This window comes from Schistocerca nitens, chromosome 5 (genome assembly GCF_023898315.1).
Source record: "Schistocerca nitens isolate TAMUIC-IGC-003100 chromosome 5, iqSchNite1.1, whole genome shotgun sequence".
Taxonomy (NCBI): domain Eukaryota; kingdom Metazoa; phylum Arthropoda; class Insecta; order Orthoptera; family Acrididae; genus Schistocerca; species Schistocerca nitens.
Window position 1 is genome coordinate 346,883,714 of NC_064618.1, and position 13,533 is coordinate 346,897,246.

General features: G+C 42.3%; 1 protein-coding gene across 1 annotated transcript in view; it reads left to right on the forward strand.

Annotated features, from left to right (window-relative positions):
* The first annotated feature begins 13,011 nt into the window (after window positions 1-13,011).
* LOC126259722 (speckle-type POZ protein B-like) overlaps window positions 13,012-13,533 on the forward strand; it is a 98,747-nt gene continuing 98,225 nt past the window's right edge. The window contains exon 1 of the mRNA XM_049956701.1: window positions 13,012-13,231. The gene's annotated coding sequence lies outside the window, so the exon portion shown is untranslated. The remainder of the gene's footprint in view (window positions 13,232-13,533) is intronic.

The following is a 13,533-nucleotide window of genomic DNA, read 5'->3' on the forward strand; positions in this document are numbered from 1 at the left end:
AATACAATAGAATACCGTAGTCAAGTTCCATAGAAAAATTCCGTTGAACAGTAAGCGCTCTGTGCTGCTATTGGCTGCCGTAGTGACGTCACTAAGACGCAGCCGAGGCCCACGAGAAGGACAGGCCACGGCGCGTACGTCACGAAGGTAGACCTGAATTCGCTCGCTCGCTCAGCAGACGAAATGGGTTTCTAAACCTGTTAACTCGCAGTTGGGCGTGTACGTACTAACGAGAATTGCATCTTCTACTGGAATCTTTTATTATGAAGTCTTACTGATTAACAGTACTACAACAAAATTTAAGAATAATACTCGATATAAATGGTATATCAGCTGGTTTATAGCATTTAGTCTCTTCGGCTTAACAGTCCTATTTCATACAAGAGGTGGTGCCTCATGCGACTGACAATCATTTTGGCATTATTTTAATTTTATTGTACCCCAGAACAGTCTTAACAAATTATAAGTAGGCCTATAGACCTCCAATCACTGTAGAACTAATAACAGTAAGACTCCATAATAGCGGATTCCAATAGAAGATGCAATTCTCGTTTATACTTACACACCTAGTTACGAGTTAACAGGTGTAGAAGGATAGCTTGACTGCCGAGTTGAGCGCGCGAGCTCAGCCTGGCTCGACCTACCTTCGTGACGCACGGGCCGCGGTTTGTCCTCGTGGGCCTCGGGTGCTGTCTCTACCACGGGGACAACGTTACAAAAGTCGGGCTGCTCGTTTACGCTGCGTCTTTGTGGCATGTTTTTAGTTTCTACTGAAATAATTAAATGTACGTACCGATTCTGCTACTGCTAGATAGTTGCTGTTACATTCTGTAACTTGTCCAGCTTTTAAACAGACAGTGCTGACATAAAAAAAACAACAACCTATTGAATCGAAACAAGGAATATATGTATAGGAGGCTTAGCTACAAAATATTGGGACTGGTGCTGCCACATAGTAAATAACCATGCGCCAAAGATGAGCGACCAATAGCTGTGAATGATGTTTGTACACAAATTATTGTGGCCGTGGCCTTAGTTTGTGTAAGAGTTGTTATTTTGTTTTGCCAGAAAAAAAGAAAAGTGTAATAACAGAGCAATGAACTGTCATGAAGTTTCCCCTTAAACTTGGAAAAACTGGTACTGAAAACTATCTTTTACTCAAAGACATGTATGGCGCAGACTGTTTATCACGTATGCGTGTTTCACAGTGCTCAGAGCCATTTGAGCCAAAAATTTCATTCAGCTGTATTAGTGAGACAGTTCAGCTTTTTATGTAAAATGTTACATTAATACCACACAAAAAAATTTAAAGTTAAATTTTAAAGTTAATTTTTACAAAAAAAAGAATACATTTAAGTAGAAAACTGCACAAAATGAACGTAACATTACCTGTTAATGTTAAAGCTATTAAAACTCAAATACTCTGCACTCAGAATTTTACCTTTTGTTACACTGTTATTGTTGTAAATTGTCGTAGCTGTGTTGGGAAAGAACCAGAGCTCCAGCCCCTAATTGAAAGCACTGAAGCCCAAATAGTTATACGTAAAGAAAGCTGGCTATAGCCGGAAATAAGTTCTGCCGAAATTTTTTCAAACGATCTGACAGCGTTCAGAAAGGATAGATTAAATACAGTTGTTGGTGGAGTATTTATTGCTGTCAGAAGAAGTTTGCCTTGTAGTAAAATTGAAGTAGATAATTCCTTCGAAACAGTATGGGTAGAGGTTATACTTGACAATCGGAGCAAACTATTAATTGGATCGTTTTACCGACCTCCATACTCATGAGATACAGTTACTGCACAGTTCAAAGAAAACTTGAGTCTCATTTCAAAGACGTACCCCACTCATACAATTATAGTCGGTGGTGATTTCAATCTACTCTCGGTGTGCTGGAAAAATTATACATTTAAAGCCGGCGGCAGGCATAAAACGTCATCCGAAATTGTACTGAATGCTTTCTCAGAAAATTATTTTGAACAATTATTTCATGAGCCCACTCGAAGCGTAAATGGTTGAGAAAGCATACTTGACCACTTAGCAACAAATAATCCTGGACAAATAGTGAGTATCGTGACGAATGCAGGGTTTAGCGTCCACAAGGCAGTTGCTGCTAGGCTGAATACCGTGACACCTCCAACCATCGAAAAGAAACGTAAAGTATATCTATTTAAAAAAGTGATAAAAATTCTCTAACGCCTTTTTAAGAGAGGGTCTTCACTCCTTACGATCTGATCATATAAGCGTAGAAAAGTTGTAGAATGATTTCAAAGAGATATCATCGACAGCAGTTGGGAGATATATACCACATAAATTAATAAGTGATGGTACTGATCCCCCATGGTATACAAAATGGGTCAGATGACTGTTGCAGAAGCAGCGAAAAAAGCATGCCAAATTTAAAAGAACGCAAAATCCCCAAGCCTGGCAAAATTTTGCAGAGGTTCAAAATATAGCGCATACTTCAATGAGAGATGCTTTAATAATTTCTACACCGAAATCTGGTAGAAAACCCAAAGAGATTCTGGTCGTACACAAAGCACACCAGTGGCAAGACGCAATCAATACCCTCGCTGCGCGATAACAACGGTGAAGTCACTGATAACAGTGCCACTAAAGCAGAGTTATTAAACACGGTTTTCCGAAACTCTTTCACCAAAGAAGACGAAGTTAATATTTCTGAATTCCAATCAAGAACAACTGCCAAGATGAGAAACGTAGAAGCAGATATCCTCGGTGTAGCAAAGCAGCTTAAATCACTTAATAAAGCCAAGGCCTCCGGTCCAGATTGTATACCAGTCAGGTTCCTCTCGGAGTAGGCTGATACAATAGCTCCATATTTAGCAGTTATGCACAACCGCTCGCTCACAGAAAGATCCGTGCCTAAGACTGGAAAATTGCTCAAGTCACACCAATACCCAAAAAGGGAAGTAGGAGTAATCCGCTGAATTACAGGCCCATATCAACAACGTAGATTGGCAGTTGAGTTTTGGAACATATACTGTAATCGAACATTATGAAGTACTTCGAAGAAAACAATTTATTGACATATAGTCAGCACGGATTCATAAAATATCGTTCTTGTGAAACACAACTAGCTCTTTATAATTATGAAGTAATGAGTGCTATCGACAGGGGATGTCAAATTGCTTCAATATTTTTAGATTTTCAGAAGGCTTTCGACACCTTTCCTCACAAATAGTCTTATAACCAAACTGCGTGCCTATGGAATATTGTCTCAGTTGTGCGACTGGATTCGTGATTTCCTGTCAGAAGGGTCACAGTTCGTAGTGTTATAGGCACTGTTACTGATATATATTAACGACATAGGAGAAAATCTGAGCAGCCGCCTAGGTTTTTTGTAGATGATGCTGTCGTTTACCGTCTCGTAAAGTCACCAGATGACGAAAACGAATTGTAAATGATTTAGATAAGATATCTGTATTGTGCGAAAAGTGGCAATTGACCCTGAATAAAGAAAAGTGTGAAGTTATTCATATGAGTACTAAAAGAAATCCGCTAAATTTCGATTACGTGATAACTCACACAAATCTGAAGGCTGTAAATTCAACTAAATACTTAGGCATTACAGTTATAAATAACCTAAACTGGAACAGTCACATGGATAATGTTGTGGGTAGAGCAAACCAAAGACTGCGATTCATTGGCAGAACACTTAGAAGATGCAACAGATCAACTGAAGAGACTGCTTACACCACGCTTGTCCGCCCTATTTTGGAGTACTGCTGTGCTGTGTGGAATCTGTATCAGGTGGGACTTACGGAAGACATCGAAAAAGTTCAAAGAATGGCTGCTCGTTTTGTATTATCGCGAAATAGGGGAGATAGTGCCACAGACATGATACGTGAATTGGAGTGGCAATATTAAATAAAGCAAAGGCGTTTTTCGTTTCGACGGGATCCTCTCATAAAATTTCAGTCACGAATTTTCTCCTCCGATTGCGAAAACATTCTGTTGACACCCACCTATATAGGGAGAAATGATCATCATAAAATAAGAGAAATCAGGGCTCGCACAGAAAAATTTGAGTGCTCGTTTTGCCGGCCGTGCGGTTCTAGGCGCTACAGTCTGGAGCCGCGAGACCGCTACGGTCGCAGGTTCGAATCCTGCCTCAGGTATCGATGTGTGTGATGTCCCTAGGTTAGTTAGGTTTAAGTAGTTCTAAGTTCTAGGGGACTGATGACGTCAGACGTTGAGTCCCATAGTCCTCAGAGCCATTTGAACCATTTTAAGTGCTCCGTTCGAAAGTGGAACGGAAGATAGACAGCATGAAGGTGCTTCATTGAGCCCTCTGCCAGGCGCTTTATTGTGAAGAACAGAGTAATCACGTAGATGTAGATGTAGAAGTTTATTATAATCTAATAATAAAAACATAAGAGACTCCCATACGAAATTTAAAAAAGTAACAATTACACTTGTACTTATTTTGTTTTTATTTTCCTACCGAGAAGTGCTTTTTGCACGCTCTGCAAATTTTTGTAAAGCAATTAAGAGAGGTTGGCTTCTTGCAGCAATGGCAAACGTAAGAAAGAATTCTTCCTCTTCTTTTTTGGGTCGCAGGTGGAGCATGTTTTGCATGTTTCCAGTCGTTCTGCGGCGACTTCTGCTCTTGTTTCTGCTACATCCAAAACGAATCGAATGGCTGCACGCAGTTCACAAGATATGTGAGAGTTGTTGACTCGCTTTTCCATTTGTAGTCTCACGAACACGTATGCAAGGTTCTTCAAGAAATGAAAGCGGCTGATTTGAATAGTGTATTTCCCGAAGTTGTGAAGGACAATGACATTATCCCCACTTACGTCCAACACGCAGAAAAACAATGATTTTGGCCATCGTTTGGTACGTTGTGCAGTTTAATACTTGGTACTCTTCTCATCTAAGGGATCAATACCATCCTTAGTGTGATTATAGTGTAAATTATTTCTGCTTTACCTGTATCACTATCTTTACAGGCATCATGATGCATAGACAAAATTAGAATCACTAACCTACTCTTTTTCGGCACAAATAAAACTAGAGTTAGATCACGCACGAATGCGTACTTTGGTGAACCGACTTCCTTGTTTTTCACAGTAAGAATTCTTCTGGTAATTCTTTCTCCTTTTTTTTTCAATGTTCCCTCATTCGTTGGTCATCATGATTTGAGACTTGTTGCTAACTCGATTCAACTGTCCGCAGTAATACGAGGTGCATTCAAGTTCTAAGGCCTCCGATTTTTTTTCTAATTAACTACTCACCCAAAATCGATGGAACTGGCGTTACTTCTCGACGGATTCGCCCTGCAGACGTACACATTTTTCACAACGCTGACGCCATGATTCCATGGCAGCGGCGAAGGCTTCTTTAGGAGTCTGTTTTGACCACTGGAAAATCGCTGAGGCAATAGCAGCACGGCTGGTGAATGTGCGTCCACGGAGAGTGTCTTTCATTGTTGGAAAAAGCCGCAAGTCACTAGGAGCCAGGTCAGGTGAGCAGGGAGCATGAGGAATCACTTCAAGGTTGTTATCACGAAGAAACTGTTGCGTAACGTTAGCTCGATGTGCGGGTGCGTTGTCTTGGTGAAACAGCACACGCGCAGCCCTTCCCGGACGTTTTTGTTGCAGAGCAGGAAGGAATTTGTTCTTCAAAACATTTTCGTAGGATGTACCTGTTACCGTAGTGCCCTTTGGAACGCAATGAGTAAGGATTACGCCCTCGCTGTCCCAGAACATGGACACCATCATTTTTTCAGCACTGGCGGCTACCCGAAATTTTTTTGGTGGCTGTGAATCTCTGTGCTTCCATTGAGCTAACTGGCGCTTTGTTTCTGGATTGAAAAATGGCATCCACATCTCATCCATTGTCACAACCGACGAAAAGAAAGTCCCATTCATGCTGTCGTTGCACGTCAACATTGCTTGGCAACGTGCCACACGGGCAGCCATGTGGTCGTCTGTCAGCATTCGTGGCACCCACCTCGATGACACTTTTCGCATTTTCAGGTCGCCATGCAGGATTGTGTGCACAGAACCCACAGAAATGCCAACTCTGGAGGCGATCTGTTCAACAGTCATTCGGCGATCCCCCAAAACAATTCTCTCCACTTTCTCGATCATGTCGTCCAACCGGCTTGTGCGAGCCCGAGGTTGTTTCGGTTTGTTGTCACATAATGTTCTGCCTTCATTAAACTGTCGCACCCACGAATGCACTTTCGACACATCCATAGCTCCATCACCACATGTCTCCTTCAACTGCCGATGAATTTCAATTGGTTTCACACCACGCAAATTCAGAAAACGAATGATTGCACGCTGTTCAAGCAAGGAAAACGTCGCCATTTTAAGTATTTAAAACAGTTCTCATTCTCGCCGCTGGCGGTAAAATTCCATCTGCCGTACAGTGCTGCCATCTCTGGGACGTATTGACAATGAATGCGGCCTCATTTTAAAACAATGCGCATGTTTCTATCTCTTTCCAGTCCGGAGAAAAAAAATCTGAGGCCTTAGAACTTGAATGCACCTCGTATTGAGGTTAGTCTGTTCAACTGATTTAGCTACTTTAATCAAAGCCTATGGAACTTTTTTTCTACAGCGCTTAGATTTTGTACGTCTGAATCTCTTATTGTGTAAACATATGCATTAAACAGATAACCAGTGCGAGCGTCAGTAGGAGACATAACTCTGAAGCCATAATTGCATGGTTTGTTCGGAATTTGCCATGAAATGATACCAGCATTTCATCGATACATGCACATTCTCCAACACTGTACAATATTTGACAGTCGTCAATAACTTTTGTAAAAATTTATGGCACTGAAGCCAAAGGATCATTTTGCTTGCGTTTAAAACAGGTTGCAGGGTTACCGAATATCAAGCATGTTAGGTGTAGCCCTCTAGGCTAGCGGCGGATTAGTTCAAAAATGGTTCAAATGGCTCTGAGCACTATGGGGCTTAACTGCTGTGGTCATCAGTCCCCTAGAACTTAAAGCTACTTAAACCTAATTAACCTAAGGACATCACACACATCCATGCCCGAGGCAGGATTCGAACCTGTGACTGTAGCGCCTAGAACCGCTCGGCCACTCCGGCCGGCCAGGTGGATTAGCGTTAAGGTCCCGGTTTTCCATCTGCCTCGGCGAATGCGGGCTGGTTCCCCTTATTCCGCCTCAGTTACACTATGTCGGAGCAGTTAGAGGTTATACTCGTCTGGTATGAAACGTTCCCGAGGGGGGGGGGGGGGGGAGGGGGGGTCGACTGGGGACCGAACCGCACAATGATGATGGGTTCGGTGGGGGGCGGCGGTGGGATGAGTGGACTGCTGTAGCCTGTTGTGGGGCTGTGAACCACTGAGGGCTACAGTTGGGACGAGGCCTCTCCGTCGTTTCTAGGTCCCCAGTTCAATACATACATACTTGTTAGATGTACACTAAACTGGTTTTTGGACATAGCGTATCTAAAAGTACACTGAAGAGCCAAAGAAACTGGTGCACCTGCCTAATATTGTGTAGGGCCCATGCGTGCACGCAGAAGTGCCGCAACACAACGTGGCATGGACTCGACTACTGTCTGAAGTAGTTCTGGAGGGAACTGACACCATGAATCATGCAAGGCCGTCCTTAAATCCGTAAGAGTACGAGGGGGTGGACTCTCTTCTGAACAGCACGTTGCAAGGCATCCCAGATATGGCCAATAATGTTCATCTCTAGGGAGTCGGGTGGCCAGCGGAGGTGTTTAAACTCAGAGGAGTGTTTCTGGAGCCACTCTGTAGCAAGTATGGATGTCTGGGGTGTCGCATTATCCTGCTTAAACTGCCCAAGTCAGCCAGAATGCACAATGGACATGAATGGATGTGGGTAATCAGGCAGGATGCTCACGTACGTGTCAACTGTCAGAGTCGTATCTAGACGTATCAGGGTTTCCATATCACTTAACTGCACACTCCCCCACATCATTACAGAACCTCCACCGGCTTGAGCAATTCGCTGATGACATGCACGACACTTGGATTCATGAGATTCGTCCGACCAAGCAACATGTTTCCAGTCATCAACAGTCCAATGTCGGTGTTGACGGGCCAAGGAGAGGCGTAAAGTTTTGTGTCATGCAGTCATCCAGAGTGTACGAGTGGGCCTTCGGCTGCGTTGAATGGTTCGCACGCTGACACTTGTTGATGGCGCAGCACTGAATTTTGCAGCAAATTGCGGAAAGGTTGCACTTCTGTCATGTTGAACAAATCTGTTCAGTCGTCGTTGGTCCCATTCTTGCACGTTCTTTTTCCGGCCGCAGCGATGACAGAGTTTTGATATTTTATCGGATTCCTGATATTCACGGTAAACTTGTGAAATGGTCGTACGGGAAAATCCCCACTTCATCGCTACCCCGGAGATGCTGTGTCCCATCGCTCGTGCGCCGACTATAACACCACGTTCAAACTCACTTAAATCTTGATAACCTGCCATTGTAGCAGCAGTAACCGTCCTAACAACTGCGCCAGACACTTGTTGTTTCATATAGGCGTTGCCGACCGCAGCGCCGTATTCTTCCTGTTTATACAGTATATCCCTGCATTTGAATACGCCTGCCTATACCAGTTTCTTTGGCGCTTCATTGTGTATCACGTTCAGTAGCATTTGTTGCATGAAATGATTTGTAATATTCTCTGCTGGATTTGAAAATAGCTAAATTAGTAACCCGAAGAATGTTTTTAGTTCACATAAATCAGCTTCATACGAAACATTTGGATCATTTTCAGGCTTTTCTTTTTTTATTTTTACATTAGTCCATATCAGTATGATACTCAGAATACCGTCAGTCATAAGCAGATTCCAGATAGTAAGAGTACCTGGATTATTACCCAATTGAGTAGGTGCTCGCAATGCCGGCAAACGAATGATTTGCTGCCGAACACGAGATCGCTTGAGAAGACGCTTTGACTACAAAATACATTTCTAGCAGAATGTTTAGCTGCAATTTAGTCTCAACGTTTTTGTCCTCTTCACTCTGATCACGTGTGTCATTCAGGGAATTTGCAGGTGGCAAACCAAATTCGTCTTCGCTTTCACACTGTTTCGGTTCTGAGTTGTAATCACTTTCGATTTCGTTGTCACTGTCTGATCCAACATCACTTCCTGAACTGTCCTCAGACCATTTTAAAACAGTATCCTCGAAGTCAGGGTCTGCAACACAAACAGTAGACAAAAAGTAGAGCTACTGAATCCATAACGCCGAAGTCGCAGGTGCGATCTCAGAGACCGCTAGCAGGAAGGAAGCAGCAATAGTATCGATTCACGTCACGTTCCCATGTGGCCACTGACAAAGGAAACTATGACAGCTTCGGAGAGAACAAGTAGACAACGCTGTAATCACCTACCCCACCTCTATCCATTAGCAACTGTGTAACAATAAATGCCAACGGTCTGTGAGACGCACCTGGGACGTTAAGGGTTAATAGACTAGGTCATCATTCCAACAGCTCCTTTCAGTTTCACAACACAGCCTGACAATGTTGATATTTTGTTGTTTTCATTCAGCGTGCAAAATAAATTCACAGAGACTAAACTTAGATGCACGCCTATGTCCACCATTAATATGACCATTATTATGTTGATATTTGCTTTAACTTCTGATTGCTTTATTTCTTGACTGTTACATTACATTGTCTCAGTTCTTAATTATACTTCAATCCGTTCCCTGTTTTTACTTGAAAGTCGCTTGCCCGGCGTCGGCGGGTAAATACGATATTACAGTGCCTGTGTTATTCCGAATTACTATGCAAAGTTCCTGAACACGTACTGCGGCGACTACAGCCGTTATGAAGTACATTAAATGTATTCGCAACTGCGAAAATGGACAACCATCAGCTGTAGAATGGAATTACGACAGTATAAAGTGTGCCGCACGCGGACTCGAACCCTAATTTCCCATTTATTGCGAGAGGTCGCTTTACCATTAGGCGATTCGAGCACAAGTCACGGTCACACCCAAACTTCCATATGTAGTCAGCTATGTGTATACAACCTGTACTCGTACATCTATTATGTATACTCCCGTACATGCTAGAAATTTTACTTGAATGCCTCTCGTCCAGTGTTGGCGCGTAAGTCCTTTGGACGCGCATTGTAATTCGGAATAACGCAGACGGTGCAATATCGTTTTTGTCTTCTCTTGATAGCGGTGGAATACAGCGGACGCAAAAGAAAGTTGGTCTCGCGTCTTTGTATCATAATATACGAGAAAAATTGGCGAGTTACAAATGTTGGTGTGAACCGCATTCTTTTGTTAAAATACCTACCCCTTTTACATTTATATTCAAGAAGCAAAGAGACAATTGGGGAAAAAGCAGCCACAAGACTTCTTCCGTCAGTCTCAGCAACAGCATAGTCAAGTAAGAAGCAATATAAGAATAAGCAAGACGTGATTTACATCTTTACAGAACGAAACGCCTTTATTGGCAAAAGAACCGCTCGCTCACACAAAGATCCGTACCTAAAGATTGGAAAATTGCTCAAGTTACACCAATACCCAAAAAGGGAAATAGGAGTAATCCGCTGAATTATAGGCCCACATCACTAACGTCGATTTGCAGTAGGGTTTTGCAACATATACTGTATTCGAACATTATGAAGTACTTCAAAGAAAACGATTTACTGACACATAGTCAGCACGGATTCAGAAAATATCGCTCTTGCGGAACACAACTACGTCTTTATACTTATGAAGTAATTAATGAGTGCTATCGACAGCGGATGTCAAATTGACTCCATATTTTTAGATTTTCAGAAGGCCTTCGACACCGTTCCTCACAGATAGTCTTCTAACCAAACTGCGTGCCTATGGAATATCGTCTCAGTTGTGCGACTGGATTCGTTATTTCCTGTCAGAAAGGACACACAGTTCGTAGTAATAGACGGAAAGTCATCGAGTAAAACGGAAGTAATATCCGGCGCTCCCCAAGGAAGTGTTATAGGCCCTCTATTGTTCCTGATCTATATTAACGACATAGGAGACAATCTGAGCAGCCGTCTTTGCAGATGATGCTGTCATTTACCGTCTCTTAAAGTCATCAGATGACGAAAACGACTTGTAAATGATTTAGATAAGATATATGTATGGTGCAAAAAGTGGCAATTGACCCCGAATAAAGAAAAGTGTGAACTTATTCACATGAGTACTAAAAAAAATCCGCTAAATTTCGATTACGCGATAAGTCATACAAATCTGAAGGCTGTAAATTCAACTAAATACTTAGGCATTACAGTTATAAATAACCTATATTGGAACAGTCACATAGATAATGTTGTGGGTAGAGCAAACCAAAGACTGCGATTCATTGGCAGAACACTTCGAAGATGCAACAGGTCTACTAAAGAGACTGCTTACACCACGCTTGTCCGCCCTATTCTGGAGTATTGCTGTGCGGTGTGGGATCCGTATCAGGTGGGACTTACGGAAGACATTGAAAAAGCTCAAAGGAGGGCGGCTCGTTTTGTATTATCGCGAAATAGCGGAGATAGTGCCGCAGGCATGATAGGTGAATTGGAGTGGCAATCATGAAAACAAAGGCGTTTTTCGTTGCGATGGGATCTTCTAATGAGATTTCAATCACTAGTTTTCTCCTCCGATTGCGAAAACATTCTATTGGCACCCACCTACATAGGGAGAAATTATCATCACGATAAAAGAAGAGAAATCAGGGCTCGCACAGCAAAATTTAAGTGCTCGTTTTTCCCGCGCGCCGTTCGAGAGTGGAACGGTACAGAGACAGCTTGAAGGAGGTTCATTGAACCGTATGCCAGGCACTTAACTGTGAATAGCAGAGTAATCACGTAGATGTAAATGTAGATTCCTGCCGTTTAACTGCTGTTGTTTAATGATGTGGTTATTTTCTCAACGAAACTGTTTACTGCACTAGGGACGTGAGAGGAGTAAAGTAGAATGTTGTTATCTAACACACTCTTGGTCCTATATTTCAGAGAGGCAAAGACCTGTCATTTCTTACATATAAATAACTGCTGAATTGTACAAGAGAAATAGGAGTGGTTTTAGCCAAAGTACGTAGCAGCTTGCTGTAACGTCATAAGAAAGGTCTTGTTTACAATAATGTTCTGTTACCTTAATATTTGATCGCCTGTTACTATCAGTGTTAGCCATTTGTAACTTAGGTGAAAAGATATCTATAGATAAATTACAAAAGTGATGATTTTTTTCTTATTACTCCACAACTGTGTTTATCGTTATCTCGGTGTATTCCTATTTTTCTATTTAATGCCATCATCTTGAATTGAAAAGTATTTCAGTATTTCCAGGTACGGAATTTCATTTCTGTTGCGAGTTATTGTTTGTTCGAAATATTGCGGTTTGCGTGAGGTAACGCCAAGTCTGGTTTTCCTAAGTTCTATTGGACTGAACTTACACGTAACATGAGGTTATACGGCTACTTGCGTTTTCTGTGACATTGGATCGTCAAGTTGGTCATTGTAATTTATTACTGCATTTCGGGGAATCTGGTTGTCAGTCTTTGCTATTTCCGAATATTTTACTTGTACCTGTTTTCTGAAATATCTGGTATAAATTTGGTGTTTTCTGTTGACTGTTGAGTTGATTACTCAGAGTTGTATCGCATTCCTCTCGAAGTAGCGCTTAAAGAGATTTTATCGTGGTACCACTTCACAATAGCACTTGATTTTGGCGTATTACCACAGTTATAAAGAGGAAGAAACTGTATTTCTGTCCCCTGTTTTCGCCTATGAAAACAAATAACTGTTACTTCACAGTACAGAAAATATCATACATTGGTTAAAATGAAATGCGACTGACTAGCTGTACTTGGGTAAGTTGCATACGACTTGCCCACCGTACGCTAGCGCGCCACCTCTGAATAACAGCCAACGGTTAAAGAATGCAGTCTCATCTCCGGCTTCGGACGCATCCCCACTACAGTTCCCCGTTCCCCCTACACAGGCAGGAGACCTGCGCATGCGCAGAATGGTTCAATATCCGGTACGCAGCTCGTTGACTGTACGGATGTTGGATGTGGCATTCATTGCTCGTGTTGCGGACAGATTTGTGATAATACAGTGTGTGTAAAGTGAAGTGACGTTCTTAGTACGAATCGTGTACACATCGCCATCAGTAACCTAGTTATTAATACGGAGCTAGCTGTCTGTATATAACAGGCATCCGGTGGGTGACAGACACAGGGGGAGCCTAGAGCGCTCCCTTTATACGGCTTCAAAGGTAAATAAATGCATGAAATTCCTCTGTGATATTTCCTAATTTCTTTGCAAAGATTTATAGTGCGAGTGATATTAAGCTTTTACACGACCTATCGGTATTTGGGAATGACCAAAGTATTTAGCGCAGCAAAGCACTTTGTTTTTCAAACTAAGTTTGGACGCTGCTCCAACAATGCACTGGGATATTCCGTGTACCATTTAGTGTTAACTGAGATGCGACAAGACGTCATACAGGAAGCATGCGACCATATTGTATAACTGAAACATCACTACACAAATGCTGAATAGGTCAGTTCGTGAAAC